The sequence below is a fragment of the Gobio gobio genome (assembly GCF_949357685.1).
Source record: "Gobio gobio genome assembly, chromosome: 6".
Classification (NCBI taxonomy): domain Eukaryota; kingdom Metazoa; phylum Chordata; class Actinopteri; order Cypriniformes; family Gobionidae; genus Gobio; species Gobio gobio.
In genome coordinates, this window is record NC_137102.1 from 11,184,259 (window position 1) to 11,198,778 (window position 14,520).

A 14,520-nucleotide genomic window follows, 5' to 3' on the forward strand; every position below is an offset into this window, starting at 1 on the left:
CTACACTGGTTACCTATTTAGCTCCATATCGATTACAAAGAATTGCTACTGACCTATAAGCCCCTAAATGGTTTAGCTCCTGTGTATTTAACCGACCCTCTATCGCCCCACAATCCATCACGCTCTTTAAGGTCACAAAACTCTGGACTTCTGGTTGTACCTAGGATATCTATCTTAGTCCACTAAAGGAGAGAGAGAGCGATTTTGCATTTGGCTCCTAAACTCTGGAATAACCTTCCTGATAATGTTTGGGGCTCAGAGACACTCTTCCAGTTTAAATCTAGATTAAAGACGCATTTCTTTAGCCATGCATTCACATAAGGCATCTTATAACCTCATACTTCAGTTATATCAGATCAAATGAACATGATTATCTTTGCTTAATATTATGAACTGCAGCTACGCTAATTATTTTCCATTTGCTTTTCTGTCTTATCTCGAGATGCCCATCCCGATCTAACTAGAGCAGTGATGGGCAAACTTGGTCCTGGAGGGACATTGTCCTGCAGAGTTTAGCTCCAACCCTGATCAAACTCACTTGCCTGTAGCTCTCTAGTAATCCGGGGAGACATTGATTAGCTGGTTCAGGTGTGTTTCACTGGAGCTAAACTCTCCAGGGCAATGGGCCTCCAGGACCAAGTTTGCCCTGAACTAGAGAGTATAGCCCTATTCGGACGGTAATTGTTTCTCGCGGGGTCTTAAGTTATTTTTATCATTGAAAGGGGCTAGTCATTGATTTTATTGCCGTCCGAATCCAGAATGTCAGTGTTCTTCTCCCACCACCCGCGTAAAAATCCCCGGCCGAATTACCTTCTGTTTTTTGACAAACACCAAGGTCGTGTGGTAATTGAATTGCCGTCTGAATCCAAATCTATGAGTTTTCAAGAATATATCACTTCAAAATTCACTGTTTATATACTTTTTGACCACTGCAGAGCACCGTATGGTTGCACTTCGCTGTCATTTAGATGCATTTTAAAGATTTAGACTTTTAAAAAATGCAGGCAAGTATTTACAAGAGCAATATAATTCTAGCCTGACAAGCCAGACCAACATCAAGATGTTGGGTCTGGGAACTCACCGTTGGCAGGGCTCAATCCGATAAACGGTTGTCTTTCGAATTCTCTCTGCACGCAATAGGATAGCGCTACAACCAACCAGAGCAACGAAGAAGGTGAAGCTGTGCTAGTTAATAGATTAAACTTTCGCTGTATCTGGTCGGCAAAACTTCGAACACATCTTCATTTCTTAAGAATGACTTCAGTGCCATTCTTTGTTCTTTTCTCAAAGAAAAACTTCACTCCAAGTCTTCCAGAGTTGCGGCCAAAGCCGATTCAAATGACCGCTGTTCGCCAGCTTTTTTGTTTACAAGTAGCACGCGGAACCGCGGCAACTTGTAAACAACGCCGTCATTATGTTAAGTCCGCCCACCGACTCTATACACCATATGATTGGCCTGACCAGAGTTTGTTTTTTCCAGTTCACAAGCCAACGGAGAGAGTTGCTAGACTACCCTGGCTGCAAATTAGATTTGCTGCTGCTAGGGTGCGTCTAGATTTCTAGGCTAATATATTTAATCTCCGCTCAAAAAATAAAAATAAGAAAAGCACATAAACATTTGAAATGGGCCGTTATTACGGCAGCAATTATATATATGTTAAAATAACCAAGCAGCATTATGGTTACCTCATGCAAATAAGAGGCTGTATTAACTTATTTCCGCTCATTTCCATGTGGAATAAAATGACATCCTTTATTTTGAGATAAAAATACAAGACAGACACCATTTTAACTATAATGTGCCTCAATATATCTTCCTATTTTTAAACAGATTTAAATAATTAAATAATAATTAGGATATTATTTTCCTATTATTAAATGAAATATGCATTTATTCTTATTATACCAAGCATATGACATTTTATTTACAGCATACAATCATGTTATTGACCATGTGAGCAAAGCGTTCCCAGCTGCACAGGATCACAAAACTCGCTCCTCCACCGTGAATAAATCGCCATCCAAATGCACAAGTTTAATCACTGAGGTGGCATGCAAATTTATTTTTACGTGAGAAACAATTACCGTCCGAATAGGGCTTATGTCAGCTCCAGTTTGGATCCAGCATCTTACGAAGACTTCAGGTGACCCAACACCCATGAAGAGATGATTCCAACTCCTGCAATTACTTCAGATGACACAAACTCATGAATCAACATGCACCAATGCTAAATTTTCCATATATTGTAATCATTATGTCCACAACTTGTAATAATTACTTCAATGAGCTGATTGTTTCTGCCTTAAATTATACATTGTTAGCTAACTGCGTGATTTGTATATGTACATTTTTGAAATACACACTCACATCTGATATCATTGCACTATTATTGTAATGTAGACACATTTTCTATAAAGCTGCTTTGAAACTATGTGTATTGTGAAAAGCGCTATACAAATGAATGTTAAATGTATTGAAGTATGGTAACCCATAACTAATGATAAAGTATGGTAAATGGTTAGGTGCCTTCAGTCATTTTCTGCCGGTATTAAGACTCAAACCCACAACCTTCGAGTTACCAATCTGACTCTCTAACCCCCTTTGGGAATTAATAAAGTTACCAATCAATCAATCAATCAATCAATCAATCAATTAGGCCATAACTGCCCACGAATGACCCACACATTCCTCATGTCATCTCTACACCCAGCTGATGATGTTCCACCATTTTCACTCTGATCTTGAAGCACAGTCATCAGAACTTGCTTGTTATCCACTTTGAACATACTGCTTCAAAGCATTTCTTTGGTAAATATAGTAATTTGTCACATCACATAAACAGCCACAGTGTGTAATTTTACCGCATGGCCTTTTACGCAGTCCAAATCTAATCTGCATCCGGATGGAGACACCAACTATAAAGTAACAATTACCAGTCCACATATACCTCTCCATATATCAGAACATCAAGAAAATCTGCAGTTCATTCCACATATCATATCTCACCCAGGGGGTTCCTTTGACTCATCATCGAGATGATGAACATGGTTCAAAGGGACAGCAACAAAGCCTCTATCTTGAGGACATCTCAATGAATGCCCAGGTAACAAGACACTTCAGGATAGGAAACTATTGATAGTGTGCACCCCAGATAGAAAGTAGCACTATCATGCAAATGGAACACAGTGGCAGAGGTTAGCGAGCTGGGAGACGGGCGGCTGGGAGGCAAATAAAACTCTATTTAATGAGGACTTTTACAGTGACCTTCCACATCAAAGGATCCCCAAGTTAGTCTACATCAACTGGCGGGCACACAGAGGCTATTGCACCAGCAGCTAGAGAATTATCACCCCCTCCGTCCGAGTCAATGGACCTCTGACTCCACACAGAGTTTATCACCTAAATCGGCTCACCCACAGTCACTCTCCCAGCTGCTTGTTTTAGCTATCGACATCTGGACGAGTAAAATCCTCTTAACCTTTTATGCAGTGGAGGTCAGCGTTGATTTACAGTCTATAGTTAATGCTACATAACAATGCACTCAGGGATATCAATTTATTACGTGCACAAATGCGGCCCCTGTATGGATTACAAACCAAGTCATACACTATCAGGGGTCCAAAAAAAAAAGATGACTAGGGAGCAATTTGCTCCTAAAAAAATAAAAAATAAATAGAACCCAAAATGATTTAGTTCAATTAAAATGATTGTTTCTAATAAAAATGGCTGTTTCTAATAATAATGTTTTACATTAACATTAACATTTCTAATTATTGTTTGACATTAACATTAACATTTCTAATAATTAATGTTTTACATTAATCCAAACCTCCATCGCAAGGAAGACTTGAGCAGGACATTTCTCAGTGATACGCTACTCAGTTTGATGTTGCTGCTCTAATTCCATCAGCATTAACAAATGTATGCCCATCAACAAACCGATATATTTCTAATTTATTGTGGTGCACATGTGGGAACTGCAACATTAACTGTATCATAACAGCCTATAGCCGAGCACTAATGTGAATGACTGGTGTAACATTAAAGTTTGTTAAACAAATCTTGCTCCATCCTTTACCATTACAGAAAGTAATAAGAACAGACAATCTGCATTAATGGACACAATTGTAGGTAAAAGTGGGCCCACAGCTGATTTGCAGAAGTATTTCAGTAAGACAGTAATTACTTGAGTTAGCTGGTACGCCGGAGACCTACACAATTTAAAACACAAAACTACGTATTCTGAACACCCGGGTGAAAATATATACATCAACAATTAATCAAACTTACAGGTTGTGATTTTGAGGTGCAAGGTCCAAATAAAGTGGGTACTGCACAATCTTTAATGTATAAGCGTTTTGTAAATCACATTTAGACCTCACAGAGCTTTGAGGAGAAATCGTCAAAAGGTTATACTGCGGTTGTATTGCTGGGGTAATTTTAACCACTGACTCTTCACATTCTTATCCTTTGGAAGCATTTACAAATAGAATTTGCTTTGCAGAACAGAAAACAGCGTCTTCTCGACATGTACACAACACAGCTACAGCGGGCAGCCAATGAAGACGGCTTTATGCAAATGGTTACCCAGTGACGTGTAGCCGTAACAAAGTGGGATTCAAATTACTGATGACTCGTTTGGGCAGTTCAAAGTCAATTCTTTCGATGTAAACATTTGACTTTATTTATCAGCCACTTTTGGCTTTACAACTTTGCAGATCGTTTACATTCACAGACAGCTACATTACACACTGCATGAAAGGTAATGTTCGAAAAAGCATAATAGGGGCATTTTCATATGAATGTGTTGTTATGTTAAAGGAGTTATAATTTCCTGATAATTTACTCACCCCCATGTCATCCAAGATGTTCATGTCTTTCTTTCTTCAGTCGAAAAGAAATCAAGGTTTTTGAGGAAAACATTCCAACATTCCTATACCTCCATATAGTGGACTTCAATGGGGTACAACGGGTTGAAGGTCCAAATTACAGTTCCAATGCAACTTGAAAAGGGCTTACACGATCCCAGCCAAGGAATAAGTGTCTTATCTAGCGAAACATCTTATCTTATCTGTCATTTTCTTAACATTTAAAAAAAAAAAAGTATACTTTTTAACCACAAATGTTTGTCTTGCGCTGCTCTGTGATGCGCCATGTACGTAATCACGTTGGAAAGGTCACGCGTGACGTAGGCGAAAGTACCGTTCAAGTGTTTACAAAGCAAACGTGCAAAGACAAAAGGTCCTTGCACACTTAGTCTGTCATTTTTCGTATTCGTCATCCTAAAAATCTGTTATTGAAAAAAATCCACAATAGATTAATTATCCCGAGCTAGCTTTGCTAGCGATAATGGAGCCACATAAAAAAGAATTCATACAATACTTTTTGCTGCGAGATGAAGTGGACCAAGATGACATTCTGGATTTTGGTGTTTGCTTGTACGGTGGCTCTGAATTGTCCTCCGATTTCTTTTTTATGACGGACGAAAGTTTTGGAGGCAGTGTGTAAACAACACTGTGAGCTCGTATTTATTTTTTAACGTGCAAAAATTTCAGAAGAGAATTTCGAACTGTGTGCAAGGACTTTAAGTCAAATGCACAAAAAAGGTAAAACAACGATGTCAGACTATTTTGAAGTTGGAGGAGAACATTTTCGCCTTACCGCGGCTTACTTCCGCCTACGTCACACGTGAACTTTACAACGTGATTACGTAATACATGCCACATCGCAGAGCAGCGCAAGACAATTTGGACCTTCAACCCGTTGTACCCCATTGAATTCCACTATATGGAGAAAAAATCCTGGAATATGTTCCTCAAAAACATCTTGGGTCATGACTATAACCCTTGTTCCCTGAGAAAGGGAACGAGAATTGCGTCCAAGACACTTTGTTAGAGGGCGTGTCACGCTAGAGGGCGTATCCCAAAGTGTCTTGGACGCAGTTTGAGTTGCCTCGAAAGGGAACCTTAATTTCTTTCTGACTGAGGAAAGAAAGACATGAACATCTTGGATGATGTGGGGGTGAGTAAATTATCAGGAAATTTTAATTCTGAAGTGAACTACTCCTTTAATTACTTTTGGCTTGTTGTAGATTATATAAAGCAATGATTAAAAAAAAAAAGTGACTGTGAGCCGGTGTCCCGTAAGAGTGATGTTTAACAGGGATGCTGAAATAAATTGGATATACAGCCTAGAGCTCAAGGTCACATAAAACAAGACCCAAGACATCTATACCCTCACACAAGGTCATAAAAGTTCATAACAGTCACAGCGCTTTTGACATCATAGCACTGCTTGAAATATCAAGCTCCTCGCCTCAATAGAAGTCTTTATTAAATCACATTAGGTCCCTATAGCCGTAGACAGGGCACTGCTGCGCTGTACTTGAGTGACCGGCCTCTCTCCACCAGCTCCCCGATCTAATTTATAACTGTGTCTGCAGAGTCTGAGAATGCAGATGACACATTGAATAATGCTGAAATGAAGAAGAGACTAAAACCTAGAGATATTCATTGCCTTGATCTCCATGGGATACAGTGTAAGACAGACACAGCTATTATTAAAGGATTACGTTATTGAGGCACCTTCTTATAAAAAAGATGCAGTGTTCTTCAAATAATAGGTAATTAAATGACTAAAAAAGGTCACATAACACTTTCGGTCCATAATGCAAGTGACACGGGTCAAAACACTTGTGTGTGACAACAGCCCAGCATATAAAGCAACCCCCCATTACGTCAAACATCTTCCATACTGAGCACATCCTTTCACTCCGCTGAGGCCTTTGCTTGGTCTTGCCGCAGGAAATGTCTTGGCACACATAAAGGTCACTGATATCATGTTTAATAAGACCTACACATCAGCAACTCTCAAAACATTGTCAAGTATTACCCAAATCTCCTCCTGTCTTTTCAAAAATAGGCCCTTGATGAAAGCTTGTAGAAGAGCTGTTGTTTTAAGGCAACATGAAATCAATACAGACCTTATTTATGTAATTTCATAATGCAATTTTCTGCAGTAATTCTGAATGACTCATCAGTGCAGGTTTTTCCTATGTTATTTCTATGGTTTTAGTAATCTTGAATCAAAATGTACAGTAATAACTTTCACTGACACGAATAACTTCCCTCTTTTCCCACCAACATCATTTAATAATAATACTTTTTATTTCTAGGCACCTTTCTTGACACTCAAGGACACCTTACAAGCAAAATAAATCACATAATACAATATAGAGGCCCTCTGTACAGCCTTAAAAAAAACTACATCAGTAAGCTGGGTGCATAGTAAACAATCACATTAAAGCCTGTCTAAAATGGTGAGTTTTAAAGGAACACGTCGACTTTTTGGGACATTAGCTTATTCACCGTATCCCCCAAAGTTAGATAAGCCAATACATACCATTCTCATCTCCGTGCGTGCCATAACTCTGTCTGACGCAACCACCGCTAGCCTAGCTTAGCACAAAGACTGGAGGTAAACGGCTCCATCTAGCAGGTGCAATGATATTACGCAGTGCCTGAAAATAGGCTTACTTCCGTCAACATAACCAACGTGAAAACCTGCTTGCACAAAAAGTGTGCTGGGGACTATTTTCAGGCGCTGCGTAATATCATTACACCGCTGCACCCATGGTACGGCAGCAAAGTTCCTCAATTATTACGCAGGAATTCAAGAATGAGAGTATAGTTCCTAGCCATATCGGTCTAGAAAACCGCAACTTTTCATTTTCCGTCTGTCTTAGTACACAATGTAACTATACACATCACAACATGTAAATAGGAAAATGTTGGCGTTATTTAGTCACTTATTGAGCAGTAGGCTAGCTGGAGCCATTTACATCCAGTTTTTGTGCTAAGCTAGGCTAGCGGTGGGTGCGTCAGACAGAGTTATGGCACACATGAAGATGAGAATAATATGTTGTAGTATAATGGACTTATCTAACGCTGGGGGATACGGTGAATAAGCTAAAGTCCCAAAAAGTCAGCGTGTTCAACTATCACTATTTCGAATATCCTGTGGAAGTGAGTTCCATAAATGGGGGGCTACATAACTAAAAGCTCAAGAACCCATGGATTTTATAGTTTAATTACCAGTTAGTTCATGTCCTCTAATTTTAATGGCTAAATGGCGCTGATATTCAACAATGAGGCTTTTCACTCTTTGAATGCATTTGTGTGTTTTAGACTGGCTGTTTTCCTGTTTATTAGCGGCTGGGACTTTTCCGTGATTATTTCCGCAGATACATGGAAATGCCAGTAAATGGCAAAAAGGGACTTTCTTTATAAGTGAATCATGGAATTATGCACCCAAATAACTTGTTCAAAGCATTTATTCATTCAGAAATTAAACCTCAGTGTGCATTACCCAGCCAAATGTCCATTGTTTTAGTTAACTCACATTCAATCGAGATCTATTCTTGAATGTTGTATGTAATGCCCACAATGACCTTAAGAACACAGAAGTGTCCTGTTTCTTACATTCGGAGATGAATGTGTATTTTTTTTTTTCCTGTGCTCTTTAATGTAAAAGTTTGTTTATGTAATATTAGCTCCCACGTTGCCCTGCAGGCAAATCTGCACTAAAGTAGATAAGTAGATGTGTCCTATATTTAATAGGTAGGTCTCAACTTCTTTCCAGCTGAGCTCTGAAAGGCTATTAAACTAGGGAAAGATAAACCAAACCGACTACAGTGACCTTAATGTTCCACAAAACTTTTCTTACGCATTATTTTCTATTTCTTGCTACAATAAACGACCCAAATGATTTAAATATACAGGAGGAAGAAAGGGGGACAGCTCGAGACAAAAATCAATTCCCTGCAGATTCTTGGTCATTCTGATGGGAACGCCATCCACTTCTTTTAGAGCCGTTGGACATCGGAAGCCTCATTGTGGGAATGTCACTTAAAAAGAGTCCCATGGGGTGATGGGAGTATAGGAGAGGCTGCTCAGGGACAACATCACTGAGACACACTCTGTCATTGTGTTCTGACTGAGTCAGAGCCAAAACTCAGAGCCGTCTCACCGCAGAGCCCTCATTGCGATCTGCCGTTAAGAGCAATCGATCAACCGGAGCTCACCAAAATGTGTCAATCACCCAGAGGAGTGGCCAAGAAGGACGAGCTTTCACCTCAGTCAGTGAGAACAGATGTGACACTAATGAGTTAGGGCACTTCATCTCACCCTAGATAGGGTGGGAGCGCGCCAGACAGAAAGACGGAGAAATTACACTGAAGAAAAGCATGCTTCTAAATGTTAGGCCTGTGTTGGAGGCATTCAATCATCTGACGCGTGAGAAAAAAACATTGAGCTTTTTTTAGACACTTCCTGTTTTTCTTTTTCACGTCATAATGGAGATGGATCTTGCCTTCTATGTTTTGCTCAAGTTATGGTGCAATATGTTTATGCAACCACACTCTTAAAAATCCCTTATTGGCATTGAAGGTTCCATTGGGGAAACTTTAACATCTACAGAACCTTTCCATTGCACAAAAGGTTCTTTATAGTAGCAAAGGGTTCTTCAGATTATTGAAATATTCTTCACACTAAGAAAAAAATGTTTCTTTTAAGAGGTTCATAGAGAGGTTCGTTGGGGAAATAAAAGCTTCAGTGTAGGTTCTACCAGAAAGACTCTAATTCCACATCATTCATTAATTATGGCGAGCTAATTATGTCCAACAATACACATAAGTCTCAAACTACTCTTTCATTTGCTGCTCATTGGTGATGTGGCTGAAGTTCCCCTCCATCCTCCCCACCACCACCACCAGTCAGGAACTTTCAGTTTAAGTCAAAACCTGGACTAAGGACGGGCTTACGCCACTTACGCTTACACAAATTCATATATAATTGTTTGACATTTTATTTCAGAGAATAAAATTATCAGGGGCCGTATTCACAAAACATTTTATCTTAGCACAAAGAGTTTTCTCTTAAAACCTATTCACAAAGCTGCTGAGACCAACTTATACTAGGGAATAGAGAGAAGTCTTAAAGGGTAACTTCAGTGATTTAGTATTAAGCTTTGTATCAGCAGAAACCTTGTAGCATATTTGAATTATGGTACTTTCCCCCCTCATATCCCCCTGAGACGAGAGAATTATGCATTTTATTTCTGGAAAGAAATCCTCCGATGACGCAAATATGGTCATTTTGCGTCATCGGAGGATTTTTTGGCAAGAGGCTAAAAACCACAGCCAATAGAAGGAGCTGTTCCGCATGTTTTCAACCCGCCCACATGGGAGAGATCTCACGCACAGAATGTAAATATGCTCGGCTCGGCCTCGGGCATTAATAACGGAGCGGTGCAGAGCAAAGTGAGTGTTTCAACTTTTCAATGAATTCCTATGAAAGTTTAGCTTCCATATGCGGTCTGAAAACGCGCCAGACTGGACACACACCGAGAATGACAGCCGCGCTTACCTCAGCTCTGCTCAGCTCTTACTTCGCTCTCGTGCTGAATGAAATCTGACTCCTGCTGCGTTTCCTGTGACTTTAGTTTGGCTTACTCACACTTTATTGAAAACACACGTTCAGTTTTTAATTGTAGTGTTTATTCTCTAACTGAACAAAATTATTGTATTATTATGAAGATCAAAACGATGCTGGGGGCGGTGTAGGGAGTGGCATCGTAGGACAGCGAAGCAAGTGCATTTTGGGAGTTGTTGTCTTTCATCCACATGAGACAAAAATACATTTTCTGCCAAATGCACCAAATTCAAAAATGGTTTCAAATTTCTACTACATAAATGACACAGTTTAAATACACATTCATCTTCCCAGCCCTGAAGTGCCCCGTTAAGCTAAGAGTGAGGGTGGGTTGATCTCGTTGCTATGGATGATGTCATCATGCTTACCAACTATGCCCACAGTGATTGGCTGATAGGGGAGGTGTCTCTGTCAGAGATTTAATTGTAGAAATATTGTAGCCACATGTTGCCATATAGAAATAAAGATTTTAAAATAAAAATGTTGCCATACTCAAATAAAGATTTAAAAAGTAGGCTAAGTGTCACTAGTTAAACAAGTATATGTTCCGCTAATTGTCAGCCTCTTACATATCTGCATCTCGAGAGATTACAGAATTCAAGCGACAAATTATGTTTTATAAGTTCGGAAGGAGCACTATCTAACCAGCTCTAGAGAAGGCATACAGTATACACCCCGACAATTTTCTGCATCCCTCCGCCACCCTGATCCCTCACTCTCGGCCCAGCCGGGGATATGTGGGAGTACTCTGGGCTTGGGCTAAATTCTGAGCTCAGAGCCCTCCAGCCCTCTGCAAATACAGGCTTATTTGACTATTTTACTCTATCCAATCTTTTGTAAACTCGTGAAACAACTGCCACAGGTAATAAAACATTATTGTATTATTTATTTATTAAATGAAAAAACTATTTTTTTGGCATTTTTGCCTTTTAATTATGATAGGACAGTGAGGAGACAGGAACCGAAGTGGAAGAGAGAAGGGGGAGAAAGGTCCGCAACAGCCATTAGGATTGTTTGTGATTTGGTCTAAGTGACTTAGGAGTCCTCTTGACTGCTCCTAACTTTTCGCAGATTTAGAGATAAAATGCTTTGTGAAATACTCTTAGTGTAAAAAATTAGGACTGACACAGCCCTTGTTTTTTAAGAGTTTCTCCTAAGGAGCTACTTTTACACTTAAGATGTTTTGTGAATATGGCCCCAGATGTTTATCTGCCTACCGAGTCTTTCTGGTAGAACCCAAAATGTATCTTCGATTGCATCGCTACAAACCCGTAGTGTTTGGAATCTTTATTTTTCAATTTGGAACCTTTATGTTCAAATAAACCAGTACTGGGGTCTTCTTTCTGCTTTTATTGATTACGCTATGAGGTATCGAAAATACTACTTGACCTAATCTGCACTCGGCTCATGGAGGAAAATTTAGCTGATGGCTGTATTTGCGTCATTGCTCAATTTTGTCTTTCTTCTCTTGTGTTGTGAGGAGTCCAACATATCAATATTAGACAAAGCATTACCTTGCTTACTCTGCACTATTTTGATTATTTTTCAAAGTGTATTGCTTTTGCTTTGCTTCATGTACATCATTTTCCCCGCCGCAGAGTTACCAGGCCTTGGCTGCTAATCCTCCAGGGCCGTGCATCATTTTAATTTCTTAATTCTTACTCTTCTTTCTACCCAGTCCTCCTGGGAGTGTGGAAACAGCCCCGGAGCATGGTTTGAGGGTAGTCCCAGAAGACACAGCCATAATGTGTGCCAGGACTGCATGAGGAACATGACATATGTAACAAATTAATTCTCCACACACACTCGCTGCTGCGTGGAATACCAATGAGAGTCGTCGGCAGGCTGCTATCAGGCTGTTCGAATGCAGCAAGGTTGTCCGGCTACGGTGGGCTGTTGTACTCCTGCTCTGCTTGACATGACCCCCGGGTGGATTAATTGAGAGTTCAGTGGAAGGTTAATAATCAGCAACAACAAGACTATGAAAGGATTCTCACATTCAGACGAGTCTTTTGTTATAGTGAAAAAACAAAATGAACTGAGGAGCAGGTGAAGTTTGTTTAGAGCTTAAGAGAGCTCGTTTCTATGACAAAAGGGGTGGAATTAACTGTTTGGTTTAATTCCCTCTCACAAATGCACAGTCACACCACAGAAAAGTTTAGAAGCCCCCCGCCCCCTTTAGAGTCTTTACATTTTTTAACACTTTACTTGCTGATTTTGTGAAATGTTTGCAGTCACATCCTTTAACTTTGCACTCTTAAAGGTCCCATGGTGTGGATTTTTGTATTATTTTTTAATGTTTCCTGAGGTGAACTTATATTGTTAGTATGATTTTTACATCATGAAATGTCATAATTTAGAAATAAGACATTTTTCTATCCTGATTTTTGCCCTTTAAAATGCATATTACATGTGGAACCCCTCTTGAATACTTTTACTACGTTTTTTACTAAACATAAACGTTTTTTACCTGTCGAGAATAACGAATCGTGAATGTGTTGATTTTAGCAAGTGATCTCGTCATTGCAACGCTATTTCTCTCACAAAATGCTTTCACCACAACTAACAGCAAACACGACATCGATATGAATACAGTAAGAGCTTCGTTGTGCAGCATAGCAGCGTCATTCATTATAACATCAGTTTGGGCAAGTGTGCGGATATACTCACGATGTGTGATTGACAGATCCGAACATCATAAAGAGAGTGTTCAATTAAACAATTTACAATTTAAATAACAGATTTGTTTCATGCTACTAAGAGATTGATTCGTTGATGCATAAAAAGTATTAAACGATTTAGAAAGAAAGTCTGTGTGAACTTGAATAATTACCTACACATCAGAAATCACTGATCACAGATCAGGCATTAATGAACACTGTTACTCACTGTTTGTGGCGGTGCTGTCGAATCCATATCTTAAAAGTCTGTTTGTAAAGCCTGTGCTGACATTGCACTAAAAACTAAATCCATTTTCTCCAAATTTTTTGGGCGGACAAAGCAGAGAAAGGGGAGGTAATCGTTCCCCATATGACGACAACAAGGGAAGATTCCAGATCGGCCCATCTGAGCTTTCATTTTCTCAAAGGCAGAGGATACTCAGGGCTTGGTTTACATTTCTAGCCGCTGGGGGACAATAGACAGGCTAGGGGAATTCATATTAATGTAAAAAAAAACTCATAAAGGGAAATTTTCATGTCATGGGACCTTTAAAAATAAAGAGTTCCAAAAAATAATTTTTAACGTGCAACAAAATCGTAAAAACTGCCAGTTTTTCACAACAAAACAATTCCCACCAAATCAGATAAAAGTTCAACATTTTCAACATAGCTCTGCATTAAATTGTGATAAATTCATGAAAAACAGTATTATAAATAAACTCTTAAAGTTTACTTAAAGCTACACTGTGTGATATTTTCCCCCATCTAGTGGTTAAAAGGTATATGACCATCCAGTGAATATTAGTTTCTGTTCCTCTCAATTCCGATTTCGTTTTAACTCCTACGGTGGCCGATTTAGTTCAAGATTAACATGGCTTCCAGTTCGACCTCGTCCACATTCGACACGGTGCCATCGAGTGTTAAAACGCGAAAGGTGAAGCTTGAATTTACGGGTATGTCCCTCTTTGGCTAATGTACTTTCAAGATGGAAGGGCAACATGGCGACCGGCATTCGAACCCCTCACCCGTATGTATTTTCAATGGCATATTATAAACTTACGAGAATACTTTATTACTTGAAAGAAGTAAATATACATTAATGAGCACATATATTTTTGAAAGAACTAAGTGTTTTTAGCTAAGAATAAACTAAAAAAGTTACACAGTGTAGCTTTAAAGATTCCTAGAAATATTTTGGAAAAGTAGAGTGCTAGATACAGCCAGGTGTTCTCACAATAAAAAAAATTCTGGTTTTTAACAATGATTCTATATCTATCCTGGATATATAATGTCGCCATGACTGGGTGGACCAAGTTTCCGGATATCAAATTAGCATTGGTAAATTAAATGTGGGGGGTCATATATGTTG